The sequence below is a fragment of the Ambystoma mexicanum genome, chromosome 3p, assembly GCF_040938575.1.
Source record: "Ambystoma mexicanum isolate Mex_15411 chromosome 3p, UKY_AmexF1_1, whole genome shotgun sequence".
NCBI classification, from domain to species: Eukaryota; Metazoa; Chordata; class Amphibia; order Caudata; family Ambystomatidae; genus Ambystoma; species Ambystoma mexicanum.
This window is the reverse complement of record NC_090925.1, coordinates 1,225,228,073-1,225,243,287: the sequence shown is the minus strand read 5'-3', so window position 1 is coordinate 1,225,243,287 and position 15,215 is coordinate 1,225,228,073. Positions and strand designations below refer to the sequence as shown.

At 46.1% G+C, this 15,215-nt stretch overlaps 1 protein-coding gene across 1 annotated transcript in view; it reads right to left on the bottom strand.

Moving 5' to 3' along the window:
* RUFY1 (RUN and FYVE domain containing 1) overlaps positions 1-14,772 on the bottom strand; it is a 1,926,102-nt gene extending 1,911,330 nt beyond the window's left edge. The window contains exon 1 of the mRNA XM_069652681.1: positions 14,604-14,772. The gene's annotated coding sequence lies outside the window, so the exon portion shown is untranslated. The remainder of the gene's footprint in view (positions 1-14,603) is intronic.
* Between the last annotated feature and the right edge of the window lie 443 nt (positions 14,773-15,215).

Genomic DNA, 15,215 nt, shown 5'->3' with positions numbered 1-15,215 from the left:
GTATCAATATGTATCAATGTGGTTAGAGTGTTCTTTGCGAAGCTCAGTCTCTACTCCGCCTGGTCCCATCATCAAGGACAAGCACAGCAGGGTGTATTGCAGAGTCTATTGTAGCAGATTATGAGTCAAACATTAATTGATGTCAAGGAAAAAACATGAGACACCGCAGCTAGACCCAGGGTGCTTGCGCAGCCGCAAGCTCTAAAGATCCTAGAAGACTCACTTGGAATGCTGCCTTCCCTCTGCCGAACACCGCCAAACACTTCTCCACAATTCCACTCGCTTCCGCTATGGGAGGCAGTATTAAGGACTCCAGGTGAGGGACGGCGTGATTCTGAGTAATCCAGTTAAAGGTGTAAGGCAGAAGCAACACCGGCCGACACCGCCAAACACTTCTCCACACTTCCCAGTTATCTCTTCCCAAAAGGATCATCAAAAGTTCAAAAGTTGCAAGTGTATCATGAATAGCCTTATTGGCTCTTTGATACTTGAGAAGAGAATATCTGTGTTCATGGACACCGGTCAGCCCAGCCTGGCCAGGTGTCTGGGTGGACCCTCTGTCCATTGCTCCAATGATTCAAACGACGCCTGGCGGGTAACAGGCAAACGCACCCACAGCCCCGAGGTCCTGCGGTACTGATTACTGGTATGCAGCGGCAAGCAAACAGCACAGCCATTGTTCTCAGCAATAAAACCAATGAAAAAAAAGTCAAGAATTAGATAAGTGGGTACCAAAACACATATGGGAATCTCAGAATTCCAGTCGGAGGTTCTAAGGGGGTTACAGGACATGAGAAACAAGCAAGTTTCAACTAATAATGTCCCTCTGACAACATACACTGCCTGTCTTGTTGTATATGTGCCATATAAATAACCAATAAATAACACTGCAACCTGGTAACATCAACCATACCGCCTCCCCTCTTCCACTGCTCCCCCGTCTCCCTCGCCTGGAGAAACATCTTAACTGGGTCCCAGATATTTGTCGGCTTAGTTCCAGCTGACAACAATGTAAAATATTCTAGTTCCAGATCACAGCAGAATGCTAGGTGTCTCTGCCATTTTCAGGGGTTGGTGCCACAGGGCTAGACCAGAGGATTAAGATACACCTCTTAGCCAGTAGCATACAAATAGACAACAGCTTCCTCGCACCCTTTGGAATACCCGGGAGCCACCCAAAAATGCAGCACAAAACATCTCAGAACATCCTGATAAATCATGCGACCTGTCATTTCTGTCACCTGCTGCCAAAACGTTGCTAATGAACGACATTCCCAGAGAATGTGGAGAAAACCCAACCCCTTCCGCTCTGCATCTGGGACAGCACCCATCAGCTGCCCCATCAAACTTTGCCTGGATCACTGGAGAGAGGTAGGCACGATGGAGAATGTTATATTGAATAAGTTTGAATCTGGAATTAATCGCCACCCTCCGCGTGTGCATGCACATGTGCCGCTATAGTTTATCCCCTATCTCCCCACCAACATCCGCAGCCCACTGTCACCTGCATTTCAAGGCCACTCCAAGAACCGAGCTCAAAGCCATTTGGTACACTTTGAGTTGGCCAAGGGAACAAAGAATTTCAATGACGGGAACACCTTTGGCTCTATGGGGAAGCACAGTGACCAGGCGTCAAATGCTGGCCAGAGTCGGAGATACTGGAAGGCTAATTCAAACGCTCCTCCCAACTTAGCCTTAACCAGCACCCAAGACACAAAAAGGCTATCTAAGTAAAAATAAAACATATTATTGACCCCGAATCATGACCATGGCTTCTGTATCGTCTCATTGCACATTGGGGACAGACACTGAACATTCCATACATTGAGCTCTGTGGCGTACGGACACTGAACCACTGCACCTGCATTCTGAGACACAGTCTTCTCCACGCATGAACCATACACGAAACAAGCTCACAGGGGCATTTATGTTAAATGTTAAAGGTATTTGTACCACGCACCGTCACCAACGGAATTGGTCCCCAGGCGCCCAGGCGGATCTGTAAACGGTAACGGTGGGATGGGTTAGTAAGGTGAAGAAGGGAGTAGGATAGTGAGAGGAGTGGTGTTCTGTTGGCAGCTTCAACTCAGTAAACACCGGGTGCTGAGCTTTGGTGCGGGTATCGGATCGGAGTCAGTCCGCGTGTGCTGATGTTCCAGATTATGTGTTGTTGCATTGTTGTGAAGTGCGTGCGGCTTGTTGTGCGAGAGATGGTTGTGTGAGTTTTTTGAGAGAGATAAGTATGGAGAGTTTGAGCTTATATTGGTTAGTGGGTTACCGGACCTTTACCATGCTAACATTCATAGTTCTGTCTGAGTGTGACACCTGTTGGCCCTCACATTCCCAACTAGACGCAGCGCAGGCCAATGTTTAGGACTTCATCCAGGTGTGGTCGTGCCAACCCTCACACCCCCATCCAGATGCGACGCAGGCTAGTGTCTAGAGACCCGTCCAGGTCTGGGCATGCTAGCATTCACAACTCCATCTGAGCGCCAAGCAGGCTGGTGTTCACAATTCTAGGCATGGCACATGTTAGCATTCACGTTTTTCTGGGCGCGGGCATGGTATCCTTCAAACGTTCCTATCCAGATGCGACGCAGGCCAACGTCTATCTAGATGCGTCTGCCGGTCTGGATATGTTTGTCCGGTACGTATGATTGGGGGAGTCACATGGGGCCTTTGTCTGGGTCTAGGTATGTGGTCAGTATCTGCAGCCTTCCTTATTGGCTATTTTCCATGATGTCTTATGCTCTGGCGACTGGTTGGTTATTTCGTTTGAGTGTTTGTCCAATTTGAGAGTGGTCGGGTTTGAGTTATTTCGTCATTGTTTTAATGTCTGGGCATTCTAGTGCGTCTTCGTTGTGGTTACGCTTTGAAGAGCCATGATTTGAGGAGTTTCCTGAATGCTAGGTGGTTTGTTGTATTCCGTATATTCTTGGGTAGGTCATTCCATGTTTTGGGTGCCTGGTGAGAGAAAGACGATCCTCCAAGTTTTTTTCTGTTGTAGGGTTTTGGTTCCAGGCGTATGTCGGTGCTTGATCTTAGTGTTCTTGTCGGTTGGTGTAGGCGTAGTTTGTTGCTTAGGAATTCTGCGTCTTGTTTGTGTATTGCTCTGTGCGTGATGGACATGGCCTTGAACTTTATTTGTTGCTTCAGTGGTAGCCAGTGTAGTATTTTTAGCGCGGGTGTGATGTGTTCTCTTCTGTGTAGCTTGAGGAGGAGTCTGGCTGATGCATTTTGTATGCGTTGCAGTTTTTTTAGAGGTCGTTCGGGCATGCCCAGGTATAGGCTATTGGCATAGTCTACTCTGTACATGATCAGAGCGATGATGGTAAGTGTTTTGTTGGCAAATGACAGGAACGGTAGGATCCTTTTTGCTGCTCGCAGGAGGAAGAAACATTTATTACTGAGTTTACTTGTGGCTCCAGAGTGAGGTTGTTATCCATCAGGACCCCTAGGTTTTTTACAGTTGATGATGGTTCTGGTGTGGTGCTGAGCTCTCTTGGCCAGGGGATGTAGTTGATGTCTCCTCCCTTTTTTGAGACAATCATTATCTCTGTTTTGCCCGGGTTGATTTTGAGATGGTTGAGGTTCCTCCAGTTGAATATGTCACGAAGGCAATTCTCTAGTGTGGTGTTTTCTTCTCGGGTGTCTTGTATGTTGAAGATTATTTGAGTATCGTCGGCGTAGTTGTAGCATGTGAGGCCGTGTTTTTTGATGAGTTTGATTAATAGGTACATGTAGATGTTGAATAGAAGCTGGGAGAAGGATGACCCTTGTGGTACTCCGCACGTGGAGACTCTGGGTTTGGATTTACAAGGTTTCATCCATATCGTTTCTGTTCTGGTTGTTAGGAAGGATTTGATCATAGTAGGGCAGTGTCTGTTATCCCTAGTCCTTCTAATCTCTTTATGGATGGCGTGGTTGACAGTGTCAAAGGCTGCAGACAGATCAAGGAGAATCAGGGCGGTGCTGTTGTCAGAGTCTGTGTTTGTTTTAGGTCGTCCCATATTGAGAGGAGAGCCGATTCTGTTCCTCTCATAGGTCTGAAGCCAACTTGTGCCTGGTCTAGTAGGCAATGCTCTTCTATGAATTCTTGGGTTATTTGGTAGACGTACGTTTCTAGTAGTTTGGCTATGTTGGAGATGGGTCTGTAGTTAGATAAGTCCTCTACATTTCCAGTTGTGTCTTTGAGTAGGGGCTTGATGTAAGCCGATTTGAAGGCCTGCGGTACTTTACCTGTTGAGATTGAGAGGTTGAGGAGGTTTCTGTGGTATTACATGGGGGTTCCTTGTTTGAGAATTGTTTTGTATATGTCCGGGGGACAAGGGTCTTCAGGAGAGCCCGATTTGTTGCTTTGGTTTACCAGTTTGACGAAAGCCTCAACTGATATTTCTGGGAAGTTTCGTAGTTTGTTTGCGTGTTCCTCGTCTGTGTCGGTGGGGTTTGAGCTGTGTACGCTTGGTCTGTTTTGTATGGTGTGTTGGATGGAGGTTATTTTGTTTTTTAAGTGGTCTCCGAGGTCCTCGTAAAGTTTCGTCGATGGTATTGGCGTGTTGTTGCAGGCCAGTGGGTTTTTTATTTCGTTTACGATTTTGAATAGTTCTCTTTGAGCGTTTGGTGCTCTGAAGATACGGTTGTCGTAATGTTTCCTCTTCGCTTTTTGTATTTCCTTTTTATATGCGTGGATCTGTTGTAGGAATTTCAATCTGTTTGCGGTGGTGTTGTTGTTCCTCCATTCAGATTCTAGTTTTCGGTTTTTCCTTTTCATGGTTTTGAGTAGTGGGGTGAACCATTTTGCTGTAGTTTTCTTGCGTGACGGGGTGAAGGGCTTTTCTTTGGCGATGTTGTCAAGGGTTGTTGCGATCCAGGTATGAAGTATGGCAAATTTTTTGTCTAGGTCTGCTTCTTCCACGGTTGATGCTTGCGGTTTGCTGAGTTCTAGGAGCTCGGTTAGGTTGGAGTTTTTTAATGGTTCTCCAATTTCTTTTCATCATGATGGGTTGTTTTTCTTGTTGCTTTTTTGTCGGAGCGACCGTTGTGATTATGAACGGAATAATGAGGTGGTCGTTCCAAAGTATTTGAATTGGGGGTGCCGTCGTGATGAGGTCCTTGTTGGCGAAGATTGCGTCAAGTGTGTGCCCTGCTGAGTGGGTTGCTCCTTTGACTAGTTGTTGTAGGTTCATGGCTGCTAGTTGGGCGGTTAAGGATTTTTGTGTGGTTGTGGTTTCTTCGTCGAACCAGATGTTGAAATCTCAGAGGATGATCAGATGATTGCACTTGATGAATAGGGTGGTGAAATCTTCAGTGAAAGCGTCTACGAAGGTCGCATCGTAGGTTGGTGGTCTGTATATCAGTATGAATTTCAGGTAGGTTTTGGGGTTTACTGAAAGTCGTAGTATTAAGGATTTGCATTTATCGATGTTTAGTGGATCTTCCATTTTGATGGCCAGTTGTTCCTTGTGGATGATCGCTAGTCCCCCCCTCTTTTGGATTTTCTGTTTGTTTGGATGCATTTGAAGTCTTCAGGCAGGCAGTTGTTGAGGGTGATCTTTTAGTTGTCGTCTAGCCATGTTTCGGTTACAAATAGGATGTCTATGCCTCATTCTGACAGGAGGTCGTATATTTCCGTTGAGTGTTTGGACATTGACCTTGCGTTTATTAGATTACAGTGGATTCTCTGGGTGAGATTTTGTTTTTAGGTTATTTGTTGCTCGAGTTTGTAATTGTCTGCTCGTGGTGTTTCCGCATTGATGTCGGTGGGATGAAGAACGGCGACAGCTGCTTCTTCATTGAAGCGGTCTAGTAAGTTGATAACAGGGCTGATTAGTCTTGGTGTTTCTGCTGTGATGCTACTCGGATGACGATCAGCGGTGGCTTCTTCATTGGGTCTGATTGTTGGGTGGGAGGTGGCGTTGCTGGTTGTTGGTAGTTCGCCGTGTTGTGCGGGATTTAGTGGAATTCGATGTTGCCCCTCTGTTCTTGTAATGTAAGGTTTAATGGGGTCGGAGCCCTCCCACTCTCTTGTTGAGTCTCCCCGTCTTTTTTCCGCGTGCATCAGGAAATTCTTTGCATGTTTAGAGGTTTCCGTGTTGGGGTGTCGGTGTACCATGATTGTTGCGAGGTAAGGTGTGAGGTATAAGGATTTTTCTCTTGTGGATTTTGCTCCGGTTGTGGCTGTTTTAGGCGTGTTTTCTTCCAGTGGGGGCTGTTTCTTGTGGGTTCTGTCGGTGTTGTGTGTTCGCGTCTCCTGTTGCACAATCTTGTTCTCTTTCTCTGCGTCCTTTTCTGGTACAGGCCATTTTCCAGTCTAAGTGCAGGTGTGGTATGGTAGTTGGTCCTGTGCTATGCGGTCACAGTGACCTCGGTTTTCCTTCTCTGGCTCCGCTGGGGTGTTCTCTGGCTCAGTGTTGTTTCCTGTCGGTGGGTAGGGTATGTTTCCTAAGGGTGCACCGTCGGTGGGGGGCGGGGGGTTAGGGTGTTAACGGTCTGCTGGTATGGGATTTAGTTGGGTTAGGTAGTGGAGGGTTTCCGGGATTGGTAGAGTACTGAACTAAGCGCAGTCAGATTATTTGATAGATCTGTATAGTGGGCGAGAGTCCTGTCAGTGCAATCTAAACATCACACAGTGCCGTTCGGAGACAAGGCCCCTGCTAAGTTTGAGAGACCTGCACAGTGGGAACAGACGTCCACCAGTGTAATCTAAACACCAAACAGTGCAGTTTGGAGACAGAGCCCCTGTTAAACTTTGAGAGACCCGCACAGTGGGAGAGAGGCCTATCAGTGCAATCTAAACATCATATGATGCAGTTTGGGGACAGAGCCCCTGCTAAACTTGAGACCTGTATAGTGGGAGAGAGGCCTATCAGTGCAGTCTAAACCTCATACAATGCAATCAGGAGACAGAACCCCTGCTAAATTTGAGAGACCTGAATAGTGGGAGAGAGGCCTATCAGTGCAACCTAAACATCATGCAATGCAATCAGGAGACAGAACCCCTGCTAAATTTGAGAGATCTGTATAGTGGGAGAGAGGCCTATCAGTGCAACCTAAACATCATGCAATGCAATTAGGAGACAGAACCCCTGCTAAACCTGAGAGACCTGCACAGTGGGAGAGAGGCCTATGAGTGCAGTCTAAACCTCATACAATGCAATCAGGAGACAGAACCCCTGCTAAACTTGAGAGACCTGTACAGTGGGAGAGAGGCCCACCAGTGCAGTCCAAACCTCATACAATGCAATCAGGAGACAGAACCCCTGCTAAACTTGAGAGACATGTACAGTGGGAGGCCCACCAGTGCAGTCCAAACCTCATACAATGCAATCAGGAGACAGAACCCCTGCTATGTTTGAGAGACTTGTATAGTGGGAGAGAGGCCTATCAGTGCAACCTAAACGTCATACAATGCAATTAGGAGACAGAACCCCTGCTAAATTTGAGAGACCTGTATAGTGGGAGAGAGGCCTATCAGTGCAACGTAAACGTCATACAACGCAATTAGGAGACAGAACCCTTGCTAAGTTTGAGAGACCTGTATAGTGGGAGAGAGGCCTATCAGTGCAACCTAAACGTCATACAATGCAATTAGGAGACAGAACCCCTGCTAAGTTTGAGAGACCTGTATAGTGGGAGAGAGGCCTATCAGTGCAACCTAAACGTCATACAATGCAATTAGGAGACAGAACCCCTGCTAAGTTTGAGAGACCTGTATAGTGGGAGAGAGGCCTATCAGTGCAACCAAAACGTCATACAATGCAATTAGGAGACAGAAGCCCTGCTAAGTTTGAGAGACCTGTATAGTGGGAGAGAGGCCTATCAGTACAATAAAAAAGATTTTTTTTTCTTTCTTTGGGTATGGTAAGTGGTTCGGAGTCTGGGGTAGAGTAGCTGCTCTAATCCTGACCCAGGCCACTCCTACCTTACAGGTCCTTGTAGTTGCTGGTTGACGGCTGTTCACTGGCTTCCCCTGCTGACACCTCCTGGAGCCGCCTCTGTTGGAGCCGTCCTTGGCCTTGGGGCCCTTAGCCGCAGGGGGCTGCTGGGCAGAGGGCTGCCCTGGGAGGACCAGTGATGAAGTGTGGGTGGACCAATCAGAGCGGGCCTGGGTGGGTCGGGAGGCGGGAGGGAAGGGGGAAAGCAGGAAGAGCGAGTGGGTGGATGCGGGCTGCAGGGGGCACAGAGAGGCCTCGGAGGGCCTTAAATTAATACCAAAAAGAGAGAAAGATGCTGCTCTTGGAAGGGCCTGCTTACTCACTGAGCTCCTGTGCAAATGGAGCCGGTGAGCGAGCGCGTTGCTGGCCTACTGTGGCTTTGGTCCGCTGGCCCAATCAAAGCGGGCCTGGTCGGGTCAGGAGGCGGGAGGGAAGGGGGAAAGCAGGAAGAGCGAGTGGGTGGACCCTGGCTGCAGGGGGCACAGAGAGGCCTCGGGGGCCTTAAATGAATGCCAAAAAGAGAGAAAGCTGGTGCTCCTGGAGGGGGCTGCTTACTCACCGAGCTCCTGTGCAATGGTCCATCTTCATGGAAACCATAACACCCTGAAGCGAGAAAGGGTGGACAAACCGCCTTGCCAGGCGTAGGGGCGGGAAAGGCTGCGATCCCAGCATCCAGTAGGAAACAAACGTGACCTGAGCTGCAAGATAATAGTGTTCCATATCAGGTGCACTCAAACCTTCACACGCCACTGTCAGCGTCTCCCATTTAATTCTAGGTGTTTTGGGGCTCCACTCTAGCCTAATCAGGCACGCTTGGAGTTGTTTAACATATTAGGACCCAGGCCATACAGGCACGTTAAGGAACAAGTATAAGAGTTTGAGTAGAATCACCATCTTCATAATAGCTACTCTGCCCAGAAGAGAAATCGGAAGAGAGGACCATCGCTCAATCTTATTCCTGATTACCTCCAAGTAAGCTAAGTACTTATTTTTTAGCAAATGAGTGCAGCCCCTACTCACTTTCACACCAAAATATTGCCCAGTGGTTTGTTCCAAGCAAAATCTCTCCCTGCCCTGGGGTTTCCTAGTAACTTCGTAAAATAGACTTCGCCCAATTGACTTACAAACATGAGATCTCGCCGGATGCCTTGACTTCCCGCATGAACGGGGGAAAGTCGCGGTCAGGATCCTTCATGTACAAAATCACATCATCAGCATACAATGATATTGATTCCCCAATTCCACCCATCGATAGCCCCTGGTGCTGGTGCACCGTTTGCAGACAGACTGCAATTGGCTCCATTACAAATGCAAAAGACAGCAAGGACAGCGATGGGTGGCACCCTTGCCACGTCCACACCCCAGCAGAACCAGATCTGAATGCTTACCAAAGAGACCGATCCTTGCTGTTACTCCGGTGTACAGAATTCTAACACATCTCGAAAAATACTCAGGAACACCCACCTGCTTGAGAACCAAGAACAAATAATCCCACGCAACTGAATCAAATGCGCTCTCCATATCTAGAGGTGTCAATATCGCAAACAGTCTACGTAAGTTGAGCGCTGTCGAGCGTCCCGGGATGAGGCCAGATTGATCTAAGTGTACAATAGAGGTAAGGAAGAGACGCAATCTATCAGCCAGTATCTTTGAAAAAATCTTTGTATCCATACGGATGGATAGAGATTGGCCTATAGGAGGCACATTCTACTGGGTTTTTACCCGGCTTTAGAATCATGGAGATAATTCCCTCCCGCATCGTAGGAGGCAGGCACCCAGCTTGTAACACTTCCTGCCATACTTGGAGCAAGTAAGGGGCAACATTGGAGCCGTACTCTTTAAAGAATTCCGGGGTAATCCCATCTAATCCCAAGGGCCTTTGAGGAAGGGAGGTCCTTAATCGCTTTCAAAATGTCTGCGATCTGAAAGGGGGCATCCAAAACATCGGGATATTAGATGGTGGGAAGCTGCGCTAATAAAGTCACTTTACAAACAGGTCACTAACCACATTTTGGAGGTGCTACTTCCAAGTTATCAAATGGTCAAAACGTACCAATGTTTGCATTAAGCCCAGCATCCATTTCAGCCCACCAGGATATGTATTGCTTTTACAGGTGGTTATTGTGACCTGGATATTTACTTTAAGGGTGAATGAAAGACGCACAGGTGAATGCTATTGTTACATTTTCCTTGCCCCAAGGCCTGAATGACCATGTGACTAGAACGACAGCATGAACGTGACAAGGTGATCAGCAACATGCTATGAGAAATAGTAGCGTGAATTATGGAGTGTACACATTTCACCAGTTATTAAGTAAGACACTAAATTTGCAGCTAGCTGCAGCTGGGCTGTGAACACTGGTGCACACCTGTCGAGGAGGCTAACAAGATCAGGGTGCAGGGTATTCATGGTTGCTACTCATTGAATTTGTTGGGATTCTGACATAGTAATGTATGTAATCTTGGATATATGGACAAGCATGTGCAGCGACAAATCAAAAACTACACCTCCTGAAAGATGGATCAAGGCCTTGTCTATGCAAGAGGCATCACACATCAAAATCATTGACTTTCGAAGACTAATAATGCCTTAGGAAAGGTTTGCAAGTGCAGAATTATGACTAATATTAAGCAGGAACGAGATAAGCAATAATGACCAGTAGACAAGAAGCTGTGAAAAAACAAGCAATCAGGGCAGGGTGCTCATGAATAATGAACTCAGGCCATATTAGCAGTAATTAAGAGCAAGTACAAGGATTGTAAGGAATTTGCCATATGTCTAACTGGAAGAGAAATTACTAAATTAGGAGGGAATGCGGGATGAACAATATTAAATCAGGCCATATTACCAATAAGGACCATATACGATTAGCAATTATTACCTTAGACAGATAAGCATTCTTGAATATATGATGCAATTAACGATACATTCATATTAGACCATGGGCAACGTTTTGCTCAGACATCCCATTTATAGCCATTATTCATCACTCCCCGACAACAGACATAGCCCACTCTCCATGACTAGCCCAACAGGCACATCCCCACTCGCCACCCACCAAACCTCAATAGGCATATTTATACATTACACACACCCACACAAGCATGTTCCCCAATCAGCATCCACCCCAGTCATAACAAATGTAAGAGGATTGCTGTTCAGCCACACATGTGCCTCTCCTCCATCCCCAAGTAGCACATCTCTATCCAGTGCAAGTGCCAACCTGCATACAGACTACACTGGGATAATTCCTCTTTCCATCCACAAACCATACTAATATCATGCATGGGGAGGTAAAGAGAGAAATGAGGGCAGCGGACAAAAATTGAAGAGGATGGGAAAGGGAGAAGAGGAAAAGAAGAAGAAGAGGTCTGACTTTGGAAGCAGAATATCTGGGTTGCATTCCATGCTAAATTATTTAAACATGAGCAACTTGTTGTTTTGTCCTGCACTTCAGTTTCTTTACCTGCTAGATTTCTGAATACTTAGAGAAAATGGGCACTATTTAAATGCAAAAAGACGTGCAGAGAGATTTGGAATCTGCATGTAGCGGCTTGTCCACTTGACCAAAACTGAGTGATGTTGGACAGATCAATCCAACTTCCTGTGCATCAGTTTCTTTATCTATCAACCGTGGAACATTTGGAAATAAATCAAATTCCATATCAAAGTTTTATATTAAATCAATAAGATCGGAGAGGAAAATGAAGGGAAGAGGTGCAGACTAGATGCCAAGGTTGGAATTGTAATCCGTGCTTCCTCACTCGATACTTTCTGATATATCCTGAACAGCAGGCAAGACGAACAGCAAGCAGGGACAACGCTGGAACCATGTTTTATTTAAAAGGAAACATCTTTATTATGATACAGGCAACTGGTAGGTAGTTAAGCAGGAGTATAAGGTAAAGACAACCACCACGTATCAGCTCCCATCCAGTCTGATCCCCAAAGGTCAATCCTGGCATCTCCATCAGGCATTCCATTAGCACCAAGCAACTCCATGCACACAAGACAGACAGCCCATGCACACAAGATACCACACATCTCCCTTCCTAAAAAAGAAGCCCAACAACCAAAGCCTAGCACTCTCACCAAGATGCAAACACGCTGAACAACCTATTCAAAACCAAAAGGAACATACAGAAGTCCTAAGGATTCAAAATCAACATATCAGGAAGGATGTGCGCCACCGTGCAAGGTGTGCCACCAAACGCACATTTGCAGCCATCAAACAGGAAGATACTCACAAAACCATAGAGGCAGACTAAGACCTTAGACACACAACCAAAATAATTAGGATTACCCACAAACACGATCCACGATACCCTAAGGAAGGCTAAAAAATTCTCCTCTTGCCCAGGTCTGCAAACACCTGGATCTCACGCCTGAGCGCAAACCTGCTTCAGAGCAATCACTAACACGCTTGCAATCAACCTACAAAACACGAAGCTGCTACTGTCCAGGCCTGCCACACCTAGACCTCGGGCCTGCCACCCTGCAGAGCACAACCCTTGCACAGCAACAGGAGCAACCAAAGCTACCAAATGAACAACCACAACAAAGAAAGAACGCAACCTATCCAAATTAACATAGATCCTGAAACACCAATATAAAAGGGGTAATCAACTATCAAAAAACAAAGGAAAGCTGTCTAGTCATAACTAACACCTCCATTAAGAACACATAGAAAGGATGAAATTGCTAGGAAAGTGAACAACAAGATAAAGAGCACATTCAAATAAACGCAAGCGTGAAGAAGCAGAACAATATATGACCTGTAATCATAGGGTAATTATTCCACCGCTACATGGAGGATGTAGTGATAATTGTGCCTTGAAACACTTGTGTATCGGCGCATTATAAATGCCATATCATATCAAGAAGCAAATTCTCCCCATTAAAATCTCATGTTCATGCACAAGACCTTCAGGCTTTAGAAAAAAAGGCCTTGGCCTCTAGTGACCTTGCCTTTTCTTCCGTAATGGTAGCCCTGACCTCTGCCATGCGGCCCTTTAACTAAGAGATGCCTGGCAGGGGTCGCCACTGCACCTCTTCAAGGGATGCCTGGCAGGGGTCGCTGCCAAAATTAAGGAAGAAAAGTAGTGGTGCTGACAACCACCAGGCATCCCTTTAATCAAGGGATGCTAAACTCAGCACCTTCACACCTAGAAGTATGAGGATCATGAGCCCTGCATATTAGTTAAAGGAATGCCTGGTGGAGGTCAGCAACACAATAAAGGAGGAAAAGGTGTGGTGCAGCCTTCGCCAAGTATCCCATTAACCAAGAGATGCAGTGATTACCACCCTCGGACGCCGGGTGGGAGGTTGATGATCGCTGCAAAGGGCTGCCTAGCGGGGGTCACCTGCTGTCCTTTAGGCCCCACACCTGTGTAGGTTACGCCCCCTTAAAGGGCCCAGGGCTTGATCCTTCCGTAAGGCTCTCAACACGCAACTTTTCCAATAATACTCTAAAGATGCTCCCCCTCCTCCTCTTGACTTGCCCAGTACCACTCTGGCTTATAGAGAACGATGTAATGCTCAACACCTTTTGCTCTTCTGTATACTGTATACTAAACCACCATGTAAATATACTATATACTAAACTACCATGTAAATCTATCTCTGGATAGATAGGACTGTACTCTGAAATCGAAATGTGCCTTCTAATGTATAAATAACTGTATCCTCAAGCAAATCTCCTTGTAACAGCGCCACGATGCCTCAGGGCTGCTGGCGCTTTATAAATCCAAATAAATAAAATAAATCCTGCCACTCAAATCACTCCAAGCATGTGATCAAAAATCGCTTAACCTTACAGCATGCTCTCTTAATTCGACACCAGTGACTCAATTATTTAGCCAATCTAGTTAATTATTGAGACATGATGTATGCACCAACTGGAAAAGTTAGCATGTTTCTGAAATAGGTCAGAGAAGCCCAAAATAATCCGACATGTACATAGTATTTTTCATTTCCTTATCTTTGACCTAGTGATTATATCATAAATTAATTATTTGCTTGTTTATGCAGTTTACTAATCCCGACTTTGTCACCCGACTTTTGTGTGTGAACCTGTGGACATTATTTTACTCCACTACATTGCATTCTTGATCTCAAATACCATAATCAGAATCATTAAGAAACGATACGGTTCACAGCGTCAACCTCACTCATTTACACAATACGCTACAGAAACTGAATTGTCTCTGAGGCAATTTAGTTTAAAACCACTTGTGAGACGGCCTTCCCACCACAGCAACTAATAATGTATTATAAGTCAGACTATTAACTGACAAATGTTCTGAAAGTCTGTATACTTCCAAATGCGCTTGGTCGCTGGCACGATATTGGCCTAAAGTCAACACCGTGCATAACTGAGAAGTATTAAAGCGATTACATTATTAGTGTGCCATTGTTAAAACTGTAGCTAACAAAAGTTGAAAGCAAAATATGGGTAGTAGGAGGAGTATTTGATAAAAGGGGAAGTCAGGACCATACCGTGAAAAATCAGTGTGTTTTGCGAGGCACGAAATGTTTGCATGTGCAGCCCTCTCAGCGCAAAGCCAAATACGCTATAAATCTACTGGGGCATAAAACTATGTATGCAGTGAACACAGATCATATCCACTCTGCCCCCTTCTGATGCAAAAGTAACTGCATGACCTTACCAGCCTTAACACAGGAAAAGTGCACAGGTTCTTCTTGAACACTACCCACGTTTCCCAAACTGCTGTCAGACACCGAGCAGGACACAGGAAAACACCCTGACAAGTGAACAGCTGTAACAGCAGCCCTGCTCAGCAGCTAGCATGAGGGTTGCAAGTTCCCATTAGAGGAAAGCACTTAGAACGTGTCTCCGTCACGTGCCTTACACGTTTCTCCCCATGCAGCGTAAGCAGTCTAACACTACCTTGTGATTCTTTCTGGGATGCTGGAACACTGCATTCAGAGTTAGGTGCAGGAAACAGTTGCTGGAGTATCTCGAGTGATACTATGTGCAAGTGTAACGTCGGATTTAGCTTATTGTCAGAAAATGCTTTGCTGACTAAGCAGCGCGGTGTGTCTGCGCATGCTCAATCAGTCATTCAGGATTGCATTTTCTGACAGTGTTCTGACAGCATCCTAGCCCTTTTAAAAGCATTTTTCAGTAGGGTTCTGCGGTGGGATAACGCGACAACTCTTGCAGGAAAAGGACAGACAACATTCTGCTCAGAACTTCACATCACCTCCTACGGCGCCCAGTACTGTAACAGAGGCTGCAGGCAGCGCTGCGTGACGAG